The sequence below is a fragment of the Gymnoscopelus braueri genome, assembly GCF_963280865.1.
Source record: "Gymnoscopelus braueri genome assembly, chromosome: 23".
Taxonomy (NCBI): domain Eukaryota; kingdom Metazoa; phylum Chordata; class Actinopteri; order Myctophiformes; family Myctophidae; genus Gymnoscopelus; species Gymnoscopelus braueri.
Window position 1 is genome coordinate 2,584,362 of NC_137625.1, and position 19,504 is coordinate 2,603,865.

A 19,504-nucleotide genomic window follows, 5' to 3' on the forward strand; every position below is an offset into this window, starting at 1 on the left:
AACAATGGCAGCCTGTTAGCGAGAGATGGACTCTTAAACGGTCACACATTTCGAGTAACACTTCCTATGCATCCCATCATGTCTATAATGCATGCTTCGTAATAATGATTCTAACGCCTTATAAAGGCTTATAAGGCATCTATATCGTTGCAGTCGGGCAGAGACCTCATAGATAGATATATACTTTATTGTCCTTGCGGAAATTAATGTTGTACCAAGCAGCCATCAGGATACAAAAAAAAATCACAAAACATAACATAGATACACAATACATAGACAGATCACACAATACACTGACAGTGCTACACAGCTCCTCTCTTACAGAGTGAAAACTAGAAAGGGCTACCAGTCATATTATTCAAGTCAAGAGGCATCACATGACATTTTATGCACAGAACTGCAACAGAATTGTGCCATATTATCATGAGCATTAGTGAGGACCAATTATATGAAGATAAGATATATGTTGAAAATTGGTTACGTCGTCCTTCAACTAATTGGCCTATAGCTGCACGTAACGTTTGTGTCGCCAACTGAAGACACACCCCTTGCGGGTAATATGTATGTACGTCCATAGAAATGTATCAATGTCATCAAGGTGTTGCTTCTGGTTGGTGCATGATATTTGTATGTTCATTGTGAGACAAAAACCTGACCTTCAGTCAGTCAGTCAGTCAGTCAGTCAGTCAGTCAGTCAGTCAGTCAATTGACAATCTGGGAACCCATCGCCAAATAAAAAAGGAAAAAAAGCGCCCTCTGCTGTTTTTTTACTTATTCACTTGGCTCTGGGCGGAGCTGAACGGACGACCTGTGCTCAGGGAAACCGGGGTTTTGGTCTGCCTTCAGCGCACCACTTCCGGTGGTGCGACTATGTTTTCATTCCCACTAACAATATTTCTCCACGGAACACTAACACCAATTCTCCCAAAGAACACGGATCGTTTTGGTTATAAGCCCACTTGTTTCTATGATGAAAGAGCAATTTAAAATGTTACTAACTTTCCGTGGTCTTGTCGGCTTCGAGGACGCTATTGTTAACACTTGCATGACTAAGCTATCAATATGACCGATTTTGAGAATTTAAAGTGGATTATCTTCTCTCATGAAGCTCTGAGAAAGTTCCCCTTTCATGACTTTTCCTAAATATTTGTTTCAAATCATCTCCGTTTTTTTTTTCTTCTGAAACGTATTATAAATATGAAATATATACCATATATACCATCCCAGCCGTTATATTTCGGCTAAATTGACCGCTCTCCCCCAGGCAAGAGCAGTTGACACCTCTAGACCCCCCGCAGAGCGGCCCGTAGACGAGCTGTGCAGCGAGTCTATGGGAGGCTATGTTGCCATGTCTGCTTATTATAAGCGACTTTGGGCTTGTTTTTCACGTCTTTCTATTATTATTATTATTATTATTATAATTATATATATATAATTACATTATAATGGTAATAATAATATAGCTGCCCACGTGTTTTGTGCACAGTTTGCACACAAGTTACTATAGTTCGCTTGCTGCTACTAGATTTATAGCAGCAATTACTTGACGGTCATATTATGACAGTCATGACGAAACTTCAACCTGTTTTTTGCACTTTATCCATTTACAGCCCGTATATCTACATAAAAGTTCGGATTTCAAATATAAAGTTCTTATTCCGTGGCCAGGGATGTTACAATTTACTTCGGGTGGGTATAAGTACCCGTAACTTCTGTATTGTTCAATAAAAAGCATTTTAATCCGATTGGCGATCATTTGCTCATGGAGTTATAGTGTATCAGAGTGCAATTACACCTCCCAACCGATAGGGTCACGTAGTTGAAAGCATGGAGAAAATACGGAGAAAATGGCCACCGATCGGATTAAAATGTTTTTTTTTTGGACTATACGGAGATTATGGGTACTTATGGGTTACCCGAACAGAATTTTAACATCCCTGGCCATGAGATAAGCACTTTATATTTGAAATATGAACGTTTATGTAGATGTACGAGTTATAAATGGAGAAATGCAAACACCAGGTGTACGTTCTGCCATGACGCTTGGCGGCGAGCTAACAATGCTAGCTCCTAGCCTCGTTACTCCACTGTTGTTTTGGCCACATCTTCAGTGAAATACTTCCATACGAACGTCGAGCGGCCTGTTGTTTAGCTGGGGCTGCCCTCACCTACTGTAGCTGCTGTGTTCGCTACAATGTTATATTGTTTATACAACTAGATTCTGTCCCGAAAAAGACTAACGCAATACTGGCCGCTTCCTAGTCCTGGTCCAGAGCGTTAGTGAGATTATTTTTATTTACTCCACTGCGCCCTCTACAGATCTGGACAATTTGAACTTACCATTAACCAAATCTGTAGAGGGCACTGTGGAGTAAATACAAATAATTTCCGTCTCGCGGACATATTTTATTTTCTGCCCAAAAAGTGTATTTTACAGAGTAGGTGGGGTGCTGAGAGGCTTCCCACCTCCGAGAATAGACTTTCAACAACACAAAACAGCCTTTGTTTCGGTGAGTAGCGAAATGGTAGTAAATGTACTTAGTAACTTTACACCACCACAGAGAGGAGCGAAACTGATGGGTGGGTTAGGCTTGTAACCGGAGAACAATGGGCCAACGACCAACCAAAACCACTCATGCTACTGTTGTCCCTGCAAGTTAAAACCACTCTCCGCCCCCACAAGACCGACAGAAACACACAGAAACACGTGTTTGTAATGTAATTTAAACCACTTAATGATTCTAAAACGGATATCTGTTGGGATCGAAAGCTTCCTCAACATTCGAACTGTGTTAATATGGAAAAAAACGAAAATCAGCCACAAAAAAAAAGAAGTTATTTAGCTAGTTTCTACTGTTTTTCAACTCGCGAGTTGATGCCCGAAACACCAGGCCTGCTCACATATAGGAGTCAGACAGAAATACACACTAGCCTACTGCTTCATGTCTCACTTTTCTCAGGGCACAACGTATGCAGTAACATTTTCATAGACCTGCCTGCTTATTTCTCTCTCAAAATTTGGCAACCCATTTCACTGTCTGTTTCACTGAAGAGTTTAATGTGACGCTACAGATTGCGCTGTTTTATACGCTTTTTTTAAATAAAGATTTTACATACAGAATCTGCAGTTACCATTACATTTTATAATACTATTTTATATATATATATACTACATTACTATTTTATAATGTTTCTGCCTGCAGCAGAGTGCAATTGAGATGTTAATGGCTATTTAGAAGACAATGGAACCCCCCACTGTTTGGGGGAGAAAGTGTGAACTAGTCTGGAGCCCAGAGGGGAGACAGTGGCCAATAGGATAGCCTGATTTGGGGATCAAAATGATCATTTTTCAGGCTTGGTGGAGGAGTATGAAACCTCAGTCATGCGAGTGTTAAATGAGTTTCGGCTTGTTTCTAGTGGGGAAGGAACGGCACACACGTAAATCCCGCCCACTACATTTGATTGGGTAAAGCGCGGTCTGCTTCCTGATCTGATAGCACGCCCACTTGTAACCAATTCGCACGGGTTGTCAACACGGCTACCGACAGATTCAAACGCAGAGCAGAATCTGTTGATGAGAGATTAACCAATTGACAACGTCAACAAAGTTATTTGAAGCAGATGGTGGCACTGGATTGTACACTAGATGCCATCTTCACTGTAATTCAGACATTTTTGTTTGAAATTACCTCTCAACGTCGGGAGAGAGAAACAACAAGGGACACGAAACCAACGGATTGCAGCTTTAATTAGACTACCTGCCGCTGCGTCCATTACCGCGTCCACCTCTTATCGAGGCCAGACTCCATTAAGGCAAGCGCACTAATTAAACCACGAGCGGTAAAAGCATGCATACTGATGAACCGTTTAATTGCTGGCCCCACATTTCTCCGTCTGGATTCGGTGCAGTGACCTTTTTGCCCTCCTACCGGGGTTGCCCCCCCCCACCCACCCCCAGGCCCCCCTTTGCCGCTGACAAATTAACCTCTATCTATGTGTGGGGGAGGGGGGGGGGCAGACCCGCAGTCATCCCGGGACGGGCTTATCAGGGCCATAATTGTGATTGGCACGGGGACGGAAGTCGTGATTAAATCTGGGGGGGCTTAAGTCGTGCCGCACCTTGGTGGCCGGCTTAATGAAGTGAGCCTTTGCCGAGGTCAGGGCCGGGGTAATGGGGATCTGTCACACCGCTCCACGCCGCCGTTCCAAATCCTGAGTGCTCGTTTGACTCTGAGAGTGTTACTAACGGACCCGACTAGGGTGAAATTAACACGCTTGCTTGTCTATAATGGCGTTTAGCCGCGGAGGACATTGAATGTGTGTCTGTCTGTCTGTCTGTCTGTCTGTCTGTCTGTCTGTCTGTCTCTCTGTCCGAGTGACGACATGTAAATGGTAAACTACAAATGTAAATTCATTCACACACACATTCACACACACATTCATACACACATTCACACACATTCACACACACATTCATACACCCATTCACACACACATTCACACACACATTCACACTCACATTCATACACACATTCACACACACATTCACACACACATTCATACACACATTCATACACACATTCATACACACATTCACACACACATTCATACACCGATGGCAGAGGAAACCATGCAAGGCACCAACCAGCTCATCGGGAGCAATTCAGTGTCTTGCTCAAAAGGACACTTTGACACCAACTCGTGTACCGTACATGCCGTTACTGTATGTTTTTAAGCGCTTATTAAAACACCTACGCCTAACAAAGAGCCTCACGTTAAAAAAGCCAACGACAGAATCCAACGACATACGATGCACAATTAGACAGCACCATTAATAGGGTGGACGGGGGGGGAAAAGGCGGAAAGAGGATTTAAAAACTAAACATGGTAGAGGGATGGATGGGTTGTGTGTGTGTGTGTGTGTGTGTGTGTGTGTGTGTGTGTGTGTGTGTGTGTGTGTGTGTGTGTGTGTGTGTGTGTTTCCAATGCATTATTGAATCTTTGTGTAATGCCATCACTGATGTCTAAGTCTATGTATTTATAGTTTGCACTTTAAAGGTAATGAAACAAGAGCGTACACACACACACACACACACACACACACACACACACACACACACACACACACACACACACACACACACACACACACACACACACACACACACACACACACACACACACACACACACACACACACACACACACACACACACACACACACACACACACACACTCTGAGCCATTCAGTGTGTTGAGAGCAAAGCTATTTGGTTTTGTATTCAGAAGCAAACAAAGTACTTGAAGAATAGCCAATGAATTCACCCAGCATGGATGTGTGCATAATGTGTAAAGTATGTGCCAACATACGACTGCATCGCGCTCCAGAAATAGCCCACCTACGAGCAGCTCATAAGTACTTCATATTAAAACTCTGGTAATCGGTGGTCAATGGTCAGGCCGGGTTCCCAAACCTTTCAGCTCGAGATCTACAGGATTCATTTGGTGTCTCCCTGGCACCGTACCAAATAGTGGAAATAGCCGTTCTACAAGCTCACAACGCGTTGGCTTTCTTATTCTTTTGAAAATGTTTAGATCAGGGGTCTTCAACAGGGGGTCCGGGACCCCTAGGGGGTCCTCAGAGTTACTACAGGGGGTCCGCCAAATCTCTGTGTGGTAGATTTTCTTTTTTTTTTACATTAACCACTTGAAGTGGTTAATGTAATTAACCACTTCAAGGACAACTTTAGCCAAAAATAGCCGATCTACAAGCTCACAACGCCTCGCGCTGCGAGGTGTTGTGAGCTTGTAGATCTGCTATATTTTGGCAAAGAGGTGTTTGGTGTAGAGGGAAAAACAGAGCAGACCAAGTAAACAAAAAAAGCTGAATCTGAAACACAATTTTATGCAATATAGAGGGGGTCCCTGCTTCATCTCTCTCTTTCAGCTAGGGGGTCCTTGGCCTGAAAACGTTGAAGACCCCTGGTTTAGATTATTATTATTAATTATTTTTTTATCTTTTGAAATAATAATAAAAAACAACATACTTGTAGGAAGCCGTGACCCATAAACACTGGTCTAGGCTTCTCCAAAACGTGGAATGGTGGAATATCAGCCGGATTCAAGTATAAGTGATAGTTGGCCGTGCACACACACACACACACACACACACACACACACACACACACACACACACACACACTTACCCGTAAACACACACTCTCTCAACCAAAGCCTTGCGATCGACCCCCTCGCTCAGATACCTTTTGAACCGTTCTATGTCCACATGAGCCACAGATCAATACATTGGATTTGAGGCGTTTAACATCATTCACCTTATTACAGCACTTTGACTCTCAGTCGTTAATTTATTTCCGTCAACACTGCCTGATGTCAAAGGAAAGTTGAGTCCCCTCTCCTGCTCTATGCTCTCCCTCTCCCTCTCCCTCTCCTGCTCTATGCTCTCCCTCTCCCTCTCCCTGTTGTTATGAGCTGCTCTGACTCAATTACTGCCAGACCAATATCCAGTGAAAGCTGGAGCAGCACTGTGTGTCTGTGCTCATTCAGAGTCGATCACATTGCTCGGGGCCTGGGTGGGAAGTTTGGTTTGGTCCCGATCTCCCCCGTCAGGAAACTCTTTTTTTCAGCAAAATATTTCTTCCTCTTTGATAGGAGTTCCCTCCCTGTCTCATCTTTTTGTCAGACCCAAGGGGTCGGCCTACATGAGGCTTTGTCCCTTTTCGTCCACACATGGGCAAAAAAGAGGGGTTAGGGTTCGCATGACGTCATGCGCAGTCCGGCGTGACGTAGTGCTCTGATCTTATAAAGTGCTAGGAATTTATTCTGGGTCTGGCAGAACCAGGTCTCCTGGTCTTGTTCACCACCACCAGGGCTACAGGGTGCCACGCCACGGATACGACGCTAATTAATTAGAAACAGCCAACGTGCATTTTGTTTCACTCTGCTCTGACTTGACAGGGAGGTTGTCCATGCAGGCCTCCTGGCCTGGGTTTGGTGTGTTTTTTCTGCCTGAATCTTCCTCAATAAATTGTCAACACTTCACCCTGACTGCAGGATATTAATAATTCCCATAAAACATAAATGTTATGTTATTTTACTTAACCACTTCAGCCCTATAAAAACAAAAAAAAAAGAGAAACGTCTGTAAATGTTGGCCTATAATTGTGCCTATAATGGCATGGTCAACATAGTGAAGTGAGTACAATACTGTGACTCACCGGCTGAATAACTGCCGATACGATCGTCAAAACAAAATAGTAAAATACTGTCTGACATATCGGCCGGACACATATCGTCTCTGTCGGGTGGAAACCTCATATCTCCAAAACTTTTACTTTTCAGGATTCAAATTCAAGAGCATCAAAAGTAGTAGATCTGCAAGCTCAAAACGCATCGCTTCGCGCCGCGTTTCGAGCTTGTAGATCTGCTGCTTTTGACAGAAGGAGCGAGTGCATTCTCCGGCAGCGGCAACAGCCGCGGAACTTCCGCGGAACTGCCGGTGGAGGAGCGGCAGCTCCCGGCAGTGACTGCCGGCGGTGGAGCGGCAGCTGCCGGCGGAGCAGCGGAACTGCCGCGGAAACTGCCGGTGGAGGAGCGGCAGTCAACTTATTTTTTCCGCCGATAAAGTATAGTTTTGGACCATGACGGAGGCGCGCCGAATCAGCAGACCTTGAGGCCAAGGAGTCGCGCCCGAGCGCCTCCAGGCGCGAGTGCCCACGACGACCGGCCGATGGTCTGCTATTCGACTAAGCGCCGTCCGAGTTATGTACCGATAGGCACAGAATCGTAAATAATATTGGTGGGGACTGCGTTACACAAACGCAGCACACTCCCAAAGCTGGCGCCGCCGGCAGCTCCGACAGCAGCCGCTGCCGGAAAATGCACTCGCTGTCCCTCGCTTTTGATGCGTTTGTGTGACGCTGTATTATGATCAGGTTAGGGCGTTAATTTACCAATAAAATATGGATGTTTCTATCATCGACAGCAACGGTATATTGGTCTGGCTCTAACGCTCAACCATCATTGGGAAAGAGCAGCATGCGTGAGCAACTTTTTGTGCAGCACTCAGCGTGCTTTCACACTCACACGTGTGTGTGTGTGTGTGTGTGTGTGTGTGTGTGTGTGTGTGTGTGTGTGTGTGTGTGTGTGTGTGTGTGTGTGTGTGTGTGTGTGTGTGTGTGTGTGCGCGCGCACGTGCGTGCGTGCATGTGTGTGTTTCACTTTGAAATCAATCATATCTTCCTTCCCTGTGTGTGCAACGCACTGGACATTTGTCAAACCCCCCCTCCCCCCCCCCCCCCCCCCCCCCCCCCCCCACACACACACACGTACGTATGGAAGATGGGATTGTAATGCGCCGGTGAGTGAGCCCGAGAAAAATAATAAAGCAAGGGAGCATGTCAATAATATTACGTTATAGTATTAAGCTGTTCTCTCAGAACACGTGAATCCATCTTCTGGCCGCGGACCGACCGCACTTCCATTTCACTCTAGAGCGGCCACGCCACCCACCCCCATCCACCCACCCCCACACACACACCCACCCCCACACACACACACACACACACACATTCTAATCAGACATTTGGCCGGCCAAGCTGACAAACTGCTCGACAACAGCGGCAGATAAGGGCTGATGATAAAACATAGCACCGCTGATAGAAAGAAGCTCGGGGTGGCTTTCTAAGAAGGAAGCCAGACTTAAAGTCGGTGGGCAGGGGCGTGTGTGCGTACGTGGGGGGGGGGGGGGGGGGGGGGGTATTGAAGGCGTGATTAATCTGTACTCATAGTACTTGAAAGCAGTGGTGTAAGTGTCCTCAAGTACTGTACTTAAGTACAATTTTGAGGTACTTTTACTTCACTGGAGTATTTCTAATTGTCTATACTTTTACTTTTACTCCAACTCAAACTTGACTTATTTTGCAGAAATTACTAAATTATAAAACATAAATTAACCACTTTAGCCCCATTTTATACTTAGGCTATTTGAAAATAGCCGATCTACAAGTTCACAACGCGTTGCATCGCGATGCGTTGTGAGCTTGTAGATCTGCTATTTTCAAATATTGTTGTACTTTTACTTTTGGTACTTTAAGTACATTTTGATACCTATACTTTTTACTCAAGTACATTGCAGTATTGATACTTTTACTTAAGTAAAACATTTTGAGTACTTTTTCCACCACTGCTTGAACGTTCTACCATTTCATCCATTGACCACGTGCAAGCGTATAACCACGACCACGCGCATGTCGAGCATATCGTAGGTATGCCCTCTGTAAAACAAAAACTAGAACACACCACTGGACCCCCAATCCAACCCTTGATATTGAGTGCATGGAGGAACTGGGTCCCATTTTTATACTCTTTGGAATGACTCAGCCAGGGAGTTAAAGTACTTACTTGCTAAGAAAGTCCACACCTAAAACAACAACAACAACAACAGCAGGAACAACAGTAGTATATTAAGCTAAGTAACGTAACCAGCCGGGGATAGTTATTCTCACTAACAGCATGTCAAAGGGTATTCTTTTTCCCTGAAAGTTAAAGTTATCTGTCCGACTGACTGTGGAATCTCTTTCCCAGCGAACACCTCCCAGTCCCAGGCGATCGGCCTCGTGAGCCGTTTAATATTCCTCCGACTTCCTCCAGCCGAGACGGTTAAACAGAAACAATGTATGCTTTTGTTTTGTCAAGGAGATGTGGGGTTTCTCCGTTTATTGGCTCCGTGTTGGGTTTAACACAATCAGACCGGGAACGCATCTGTGTCATTTTCAGATATATTTGGCTATTAAAAAATAGCAGATCTACAAGCTCGTAGCGCAACACTGAGTGCCGCGCTACGAGCTTGTAGATCTGCTATTTTTGAAAAAAATCTCAAAAATGGGTGCAAATCTTTGAATATATATATTTAACTCAAATCTTTGCTTCTAGGGGGGTCCCTAGAACAATATATTTTGAGATGGGGGTCCGCGGCCAAAATTTTTTTGGGGGTCCTTGACATGAAAACGTTTGAGAACCACTGATATTATAGCAACATAAGTAAAACAAAAAAAACCTGTTAGGATTTAGAAGACATTTGAATCCCCAGAAGCAAGATTTGAGTCAAACATTTTTGCTTTAAAAATATATATATTCAAAGATTTGCACAAATGTTCACGATTTTTCAAAAATAGCAGATCTACAAGCTCGTAGCGCGGCACTCAGTGATGCGCTATGAGCTTGTAGATCTGCTATTTTTGAATAATATCCTAAAGAAATCAAAAAATGAGTAAATGACACAGATGCGTTCCCGGCTTGAATGGGTTAAGAGCTGCTAATGCATGCGGCGTAGCCGGCCGAACGAACCGCCGGGAGGCCCGGAGCAATTTGTTTTAAAAGGGAAGGATTGAAGTCAGGCCCCAAGGCATAAGGAGGGAGGCTTTAAAACCTGAGTCTTGTCCTCAAGTTCCCTCTCACACAGCTTTATGAGGTTACTAGAGCCCACAGGCCTATTACAATGAACGTCTTAGATACAGGATGCACTGTCTCTATTACAATGAACATCTTAGATACAGGATGCATCATCCCTATTACAATGAACGTCTTAGATACAGGATGCATCATCCCTATTACAATGAACATCTTAGATACAGGATGCATCATCCCTTTTACAATGAACGTCTTAGATAAAGGATGCATCATCCCTATTACAATGAACGTCTTAGATAAAGGATGCATCATCCCTATTACAATGAACGTCTTAGATACAGGATGCACTGTCTCTATTACAATGAACGTCTTAGATACATGATGCATCATCCCTATTACAATGAACGTCTTAGATACAGGATGCACTGTCTCTATTACAATGAACGTCTTATATACAGGATGCACTGTCTCTATTACAATGAACATCTTAGATACAGGATGCACTGTCTCTATTACAATGAACATCTTAGATACAGGATGCACTGTCTCTATTACAATGAACGTCTTAGATACAGGGTGTACTGTCTCTATTACAATGAACGTCTTAGATACAGGATGCACTGTCTCTATTACAATGAACATCTTAGATACAGGATGCATCATCCCTATTACAATGAACGTCTTAGATACAGGATGCACTGTCTCTATTACAATGAACATCTTAGATACAGGATGCACTGTCTCTATTACAATGAACGTCTTAGATACAGGATGCACTGTCTCTATTACAATGAACGTCTTAGATACAGGATGCATCATCCCTAATACAATGAACGTCTTAGATACAGGATGCACTGTCTCTATTACAATGAACGTCTTAGATACAGGATGCACTGTCTCTATTACAATGAACATCTTAGATACAGGATGCACTGTCTCTATTACAATGAACGTCTTAGATACAGGATGCACTGTCTCTATTACAATGAACATCTTAGATACAGGATGCATCATGTTGAAAATGACCTTTGACACGATCTAAATGTCTCAATAGAAGAGCTGGGAGACAAAATACAAAATGCAACATTTGTTGTGAGGTTGTAGATCAACTATTTCTGTTTACATGTATAAAATGATTAAATGTCAATCATTTATTTTTATATATTTAAGTGATTTGTCATATCTGCCCTCTGCAATGTTTTTATTATGAAGCATAAAAGGCAAACACAAACGATCTGTATTCATGTGTTTCAATGTTCAACGGCCAAACACACAATGACATTGTTAATCGCTGCTATTTGAGTGACGATGAATGGTCAACTTAAATGTGTAATGGTGACACAGCCCTACTGACAGAGAACGACTTAAATGTGTAATGGTGACACAGCCCTACTGACAGAGAACAACTTAAATGTGTAATGGTGACACAGCCCTACTGACAGAGAACAACTTAAATGTGTAATGGTGACACAGCCCTACTGACAGAGAACACCTTAAATGTGTAATGGTGACACAGCCCTACTGACAGAGAACAACTTAAATGTGTAATGGTGACACAGCCCTACTGACAGAGAACGACTTAAATGTGTAATGGTGACACAGCCCTACTGACAGAGAACGACTTAAATGTGTAATGGTGACACAGCCCTACTGACAGAGAACGACTTAAATGTGTAATGGTGACACAGCCCTACTGACAGAGAACGACTTAAATGTGTAATGGTGACACAGCCCTACTGACAGAGAACGACTTAAATGTGTAATGGTGACACAGCCCTACTGACAGAGAACGACTTAAATGTGTAATGGTGACACAGCCCTACTGACAGAGAACAACTTAAATGTGTAATGGTGACACAGCCCTACTGACAGAGAACAACTTAAATGTGTAATGGTGACACAGCCCTACTGACAGAGAACAACAGCTTGGGGTTAGGGACATGAAACAGCAGAATAATCTGAAAACCCCGTCCGCTTGCTAACATGAAAGATATCTGTCGCCGTTCCATCGCTCAAACATGGATTTTGTTGCTGTGCCTCTGCAAGCCGCAATTTTACATTATGCATGTGTGTGTGTGCATGTGTGTGTGTGCGTGCGCGTATAATTTTGAAGGTAAATAGCAGTGGTGGGAAAAGTACTCAAATTCTTTACTTAAGTAAAAGTATCAATACTGCAATGTAGAAATACTCCATTACAAGTAAAAGTCCAGAATTCAAAATGTAGTTGACTAAAAGTACAAAAGTATTGGCATACTTAAAGTACCAAAAGTAAAAGTACTAAAATGTTTGAAAATAGCAGATCTACAAGCTCACAACGCGTCACGATGCGACGCGTTGTGAGCTTGTAGATCGGCTATTTTCAAATAGTCTAGGTATAAAATAGGGTTAAAGTGGTTAATGTATGTTTCATAATATCATAATTTATATCTGAAAAGTAACTAAAGTTTTCAAATAATTGTAGTGGAGTAAAAGTACAATATTTGCCTTTGAGATGTAGTGGAGTAGAAGTAAAAATATTGGAAATTGGAAATACTCCTGCAAAATTGTACTTAAGTACAGTAGCCTACTTAAGTGAATGTACTTAGTTACTTTACACCACTGGTAAATATGCCTGCGGAACGCTGCCTCTGACATGCATGTGAGAACCATGCTCCCCTCACACTACAGCTTTCATGACGGCTGTTAGTACTGTGTACATTTTATTATTAGAGTGTGTGTTTTCCTTTCATTTGTGTGCGTTGCCTGCCGTTTTGTGGATGATTCTAGTCTTCTTTGTGATGCCACGACGACACACAACCTCGAGACAGCCGGCGAGAGCGAGTGTGTCAGAGTGTGTGAGAGAGGCAGCCATCCCGTAAACTGGTGAACTTCAAACAGCTGACGGCGGGCGGGGAGCGCCGGGAACCCACGCTGTCGGGTGTGAGCCATGCCGCTCTGCCTCGGAGAAGAGCAGTGGTGTAAAGTAACTAAGTACATTTACTCAAGTACTGTACTTAAGTACACTGTTGAGGAATTTGTACTTTACTGGAGTATTTCCCATTTTCAATACTTTTACTCCACTACATCTCAGAGGCAAATATTGTACTTTTACTCCACTACATTTTTTTTAACACTTTAGTTACTAGTTACTTTGCAGATATAAATTATTACATTATAAAACATCCATTAACCACTTTAGCCTTATTTTATATAATATATAGGCTATTTGAAAATAGACGATCTACAAGCTCACAATGCGCCACATTGCGACTCGTTTTGAGCTTGTAGATCTGCTATTTTCAAACATTTTAGTACTTTTACTTTTGTTACCTTAAGTAAAATTTTGATACCAATACTTTTGTACTTTTACTCAAGTACATTTTTTATTCTGGACTTTTACTAAGTTACAGAGTACTTCTACATTGCAGTATTGATACTTTTACTTAGGTAAAACATTTGAGTACTTTTTCCACCACTGAGAGAGAGAGAGAGAGAGAGAGAGAGAGAGAGAGAGAGAGAGAGAGAGAGAGAGAGAGAGAGAGAGAGAGAGAGAGCGAGAGAGAAAAAAAAGAGCATCAACAGGGGGTCGGGGGGGGGGGGGGGGAGTCGAGTCTTTGTGGAGCCGAGTCTTTGTTGCTCGGCGCTTGTTGACTCGATAACACGGCCCCGATTACATAAAATGTGGCGGCGCAGGGGAGGAGCTCTCCTCTGCGGAGACAACTTTCAAAGGAGAGGAGCTGACACACAGAGAGAGAGAGAGAGAGAGAGAGAGAGACAGAGAGAGAGAGAGAGGGGATGGAAAGGGAGTGATCTCTGGAAGGAGTTTTGGAGGAGGGTATGGGGTGCGTAAACACAATCTACGCTGCTATACTTAGCATATTTTATGAATGCCATTTTTGTCTTGCCATTTCTATACCTATTGTATAAGTTAGAGAGGAGATCTGTTATTTTCAGTGCATGACACCGGGCACACAACTAAAGGTAGCTGCATACTAGGGCTACACCAGAAAAAACAATCAGTTCGGTTTGGCAGGGGAGGGTTGGACCCCCCATGCATTCTACCACGGAACACCTCTGTGTTCTGGAAGCCAGACCTCGACCAACACGGCTCGCACTGTTGTGTGAGTGAGACACTCGCTCAAGCAGTGTCTACTCAACAGCCAGCATCACTGCTAGAACCGATGGTTAAATTAGACATCGCGAGGTATGGGGGTGGTGACCTTTCTAGAGCTTTTTTATTTATTTTTTACGATTGGATGAGAGGATCTAGGATGAGAGAACATATTACTCCAGTTCTAGCTTCACTACACTGGCTCCCGGTTGTTTTTAGGATTGATTTTAAAATTATTTTACTAGTTTATAAAGCTCTAGTCTAAATGGTCTGGCACCTTCCTACCTCTATGACTGCCTACAGATATACAGTATGTTCCAAACCGGCCCCTCAGGTCTTCAAGTGCTGACCTGCTCGAGGTGCCTACAATGACATATAAAAAATACAGTGAAGCAGCATTCTGCTTCTACGGACCGACAGCGTGGAATAAACTCCCATTACAACTAAGACAGGCAGCCTCTGTGGATAGCTTTAAAGCACAGCTCAAGACCTATTTCTTCACTCTTGCTTTTAGCTGATTCTTTGGTTGATTTTTAAATCTCTGTGTACCCATGTCCTCACTGTATGGCCTGATTCACTGCCTTTTGCTATTATTTTTGCTATTATTTTAATGTTGTTTTATGCTTTTGCTTTTCTTTATTTTTTGCTTTATTGTTAAATTGGTTCTAACTGTAATTGTATTCTTGCTCTGTAAAGCACTTTGAGCTGCATTTCATGTCATGAAAGGTGCTATACAAATAAAGTGTATTATTATTATTATTATTATTGGTCACTAGAGAGATTTCAGAGTTGCCTCGTGTCTCTTCCAAACTACCGCTGCTTTTTACTGGCTTCACAGCCAATCACAGTAGCCCACACCTCTAGCACAACACCTTGGAGGCACAGAACTCCTGAATTTAGTTCTGACCCCGCCCACCCCAACCTCTGAATGACGTCATATTGTAGTTTTTGGACCAGCCGAACCAAACACATGTTGTCTGTTCAGGTGCAGTAGGCTATGCCACGGGCTATAAGTATAAATCAGGTATATTACTCTTTAATAGAAACACGCACACGCACGCACGCACGCACGCACGCACGCACGCACGCACGCACGCACGCACGCACACACACACACAGGGTATGTGTCCATGACAAGACATTGAAGTGATATTTTGATGCATTCTTTTTTTTTTGCGCTGCGGTGTCGCGCGGCATTACTAAATGCCTCACGTCATCGGTCGTCCTCAAGCTTCATACCTCCCAAAACAAACAGATTCGACTACTTCTCGGACCTCATGACCCACCTCTCTCCCACTCACTTTTCCAGCCTAGGCTGGCTCAGGGTGGAAGACAGGGTTAAACTGTCTGGTCTTCAAAATTGTAAATGCAGATTTGCCCGAAATGCCCCCTATACCCGCATATCTGTTTAAATACCTCGAAAAGGTTAGTGACACCCAGAGTCACGAAACTAGAGGGAGCGTAAACAACAATCTGGTACCACCCACCCATAAAACACACATGGGCAAATTCTCCTTCTCCAGCACGGCCACCAAGGTATGGAATAGTCTAACCCCATCCCTCAAAAAATGCAGTTCGCTGGCTCATTTAAAACAGCCCTAAAAACTCATCTTTCTGGAGGCCAAAAGAGGATGTAGTACCAGTTTCCCGGTAGACAGACGACCCCCCTCCCCTTTTTTTGTATATATATTTTTTTTCATGCTTTTTTTTGTACATAGTGGTATTTTTTTTCTCTGTATTTTTATGTTGATTTTTGAACTGTTTTGTTGCTACTATATATGTCTATGAAATGAATACCAAGGACCCCAACGGAAACAAGTCCGCAAGGACTTTTTTGGTCGGACCTTTTAGACAAAAGTATTATAAATGTAACTGTGTTGTTTTACATGCTTTTGCCTAATAAAAATGTTAATCAATCAATCATTCAATCAAACTCCCATCCCCTTCGATTTACCCAACATTCAGCTAACCATGCAACGCACAAAATGACACGGAACGCAACTTATGTTCTTGATATTTGGGGTGGAGAGACAGGCCTAATTCAAGGGTGATGCAACTTTGATGATGGAGAAGGCGACTATATTTCCACACTCACTCCAGAGGGACACATTGCATATACTGTCTCTCCGTATTTCAACTTTTTTCGTCATTCTGTCACACAAAAGTAACAAAAATAGCCGATCTACAAGCTCAAAACGCGTCGCAGCGCGACGCGTTTTGACTGCGACGCGTTTTGAGCTTGTAGATCTGCTATTTTTGAATTGGATTTTTTGAATTGAATTTGCTATTTTTTGCTATATTTGATTTGTAATCCTGAAAAGTAACATTTTTATATAATTTCAAATGTATTTAGTTATACTTATGTTAACTTTATGAACTTAAATACAAATACATTGGACATAAGAAAGAAAATCTTTATACTAGTCATTAAGCTACTAATATAGACTGAAGTCATTAAAGCGGGTCATGTTTGCATGTTATGAATCATAACAGCTGAAATCAATAATATATCAGTATTCTGATATTAACCTGAGGGCCGCATTAAGTGAAGGTGGGGGCCGCATGTGGGCCACGTATGACCTAATGTATGATTGGAGGAGACAAGTTGTCGCTTTTGGGGAGAAATCATGTATCTCCAAAACGTGTTGCAGTGCATTGTGAGATTGCCTTGTAGATCTAGAGCAGGGGGTCTTCAACGTTTGTTCAGGCCAAGGACCCGCTATAGCTGAGAGAGAGATGAAGCAAAGACCCTACACTATTGTATACAATTGTGTTTCAGATTAAACTTTACTTAGTAGATTTAATTTCATTACACATAATCATATTAATATAAATAATGCATATGTTAAATGACGCATTGTAAGTATGCTGTCCATCAACAGATGTCTTCTGCTGCACTTCAGAAGCATAGATGTTGGATGAAAAAAACAAAACTCTCCAAATAATCTCCAATTAAAACTTCCGTCTTTGTGTAGCTGGAAGTCTAGATCCACATCTGTGCTTTTGGAGATGCTACAAAGTGCGTGTGTGTGTGTGTGTGTGTGTGTGTGTGTGTGTCTATGTGTGTGCAATCGTGCGTATGTGCATGTGTGCTGCAAATCTATTTCCGTCTATTTCGTGGTGGCAATCTGTCCAAACGATTTTGAGTATTTTACACATTTTTGGCCTAAGGGTGGTGCTAAAGGAAAGGTCACAGCGTCATCAGTAGGGTGCATCCTTCGGGCATGAAAGGGCACCGACCGTGAGCCGCCGCTATATCTGGGCGGAAAAAGTTTGTTTCTATGTGCATGTTTCTATGCAAGTTTGTTTCTATGTGCATGTTTCTATGCAAGTTTGTTTCTATGTGCATGTTTCTATGCAAATACACATCGTTTATGAACAGTACTCTCTTCCTTCCAGTCAGTGTGTGTGTGTGTGTGTGTGTGTGTGTGTGCGTGCTTGTGTGCGTGTGTGTGCGTGTGTGCGTGTGTGTACATACTTGCTTTTGTATGTGTGTGCATACTTGCTTACACTATAAGCGTGTCTGTGTGCTGCTTGCCCAAGCATTTTGGGGAAAAGGGCAGCGAAGGAAAGCAAATCGCATTTCAGAGCCGCTCAAAATAGCAAGCGAGGCATCTCCCCGAAAATAGATCGGTCAGGCTGTGACACTTATCTCGCCTAACCCGCCCCCCCCCCCCCCCCCCCTCTCTCTCTCTCCCTCCCTCTCTCTTCCTCTCCCTCTGTCTTTTATGATGACCCTCCTAACGATACTTGCGTTCGGTGACTCGTGGCAGCGAGAACAGGGGGCCCCGGTCATTTCTGCCGTCGTGGCAGTGAGATGATGAGGTTTGTGGATGCGTGCACAGTCAGCAGTGGTGTAAAGTAACTAAGTACATTTAGTTAAGTACTGTACTTAAGTACAATTTTGAGGTATTTGTACTTTACTTGAGTATATCCAATTTCCAATACTTTTACTTCTACTCCACTACATCTCAGAGGCAAATATTGTACTTTTACTCCACTACAATTATTTGAAAACTTTAGTTACTAGTTACTTTTCAGATATAAATTATTACATTATAAAACATACGTTAACCACTTTAACCCTATTTTATACATAGGCTATTTGAAAATAGCCGATCTACAAGCTCACAACGCGTCGTGAGCTTGTAGATCTGCTATTTTCAAACATTTAGTACTTTTACTTTTGATACTTTAAGTACATTTTGATGCCAATACTTTTATACTTTTACTAAAGTAAATTTTTAATTCTGGACTTTCACTTGTAACAGAGTATTTTTATATTGCAGTATTGGTACTTTCACTTAAGTAAAGAATTGGAGTACTTTTTCCACCATTGGTAACACTACTCTGCTGTGAAGTGTGTTGTGCAGGGAAACGATCAGGGAAACACTGCTCTGTGTAAAGTGTGTTGTGCAGGGAAACACTCAGGGAAACACTGCTCTGTGTGAAGTGTGTTGTGCAGGGAAACACTCAGGGAAACACTGCTCTGTGTGAAGTGTGTTGTATAGGGAAACACTCAGGGAAACACTGCTCTGTGTGAAGTGTGTTGTGCAGGGAAACACTCAGGGAAACACTGCTCTGTGTGAAGTGTGTTGTGCAGGGAAACACTCAGGGAAACACTGCTCTGTGTGAAGTGTGTTGTGCAGGGAAACACTCAGGGAAACACTGCTCTGTGTGAAGTGAAGGCAGTTTGGAAACAGACCAAAGGGGGATTCTTTCAAACGGCGACAACGCACTGTGTAACACAAACGGCCACATTGCTAAATGTCAGATATTAGCACAGTGAATATATTAGCTTCTTTCTTTTCTACCACTTAAACCCTATGCCAGCGATCAGTAGTGGCAAAAAGTACTTAAATGATCTGTTTAAATACAATTATCAATGCTGCAATGTAGAAATACTCATTATGCAGAATGTCCCCATTTCACAGGTTTCAAATGTAAAATGGATAAAAATCTTTTTTTTTAATAGCTGAAGTT

General features: G+C 42.7%; 1 protein-coding gene across 1 annotated transcript in view; it reads right to left on the reverse strand.

The window, feature by feature from the left end:
• Nucleotides 1-19,504, reverse strand: part of tafa5a (TAFA chemokine like family member 5a) — a gene marked incomplete at its 5' end in the record, with an annotated part of 197,039 nt that overhangs the window by 85,165 nt on the left and 92,370 nt on the right.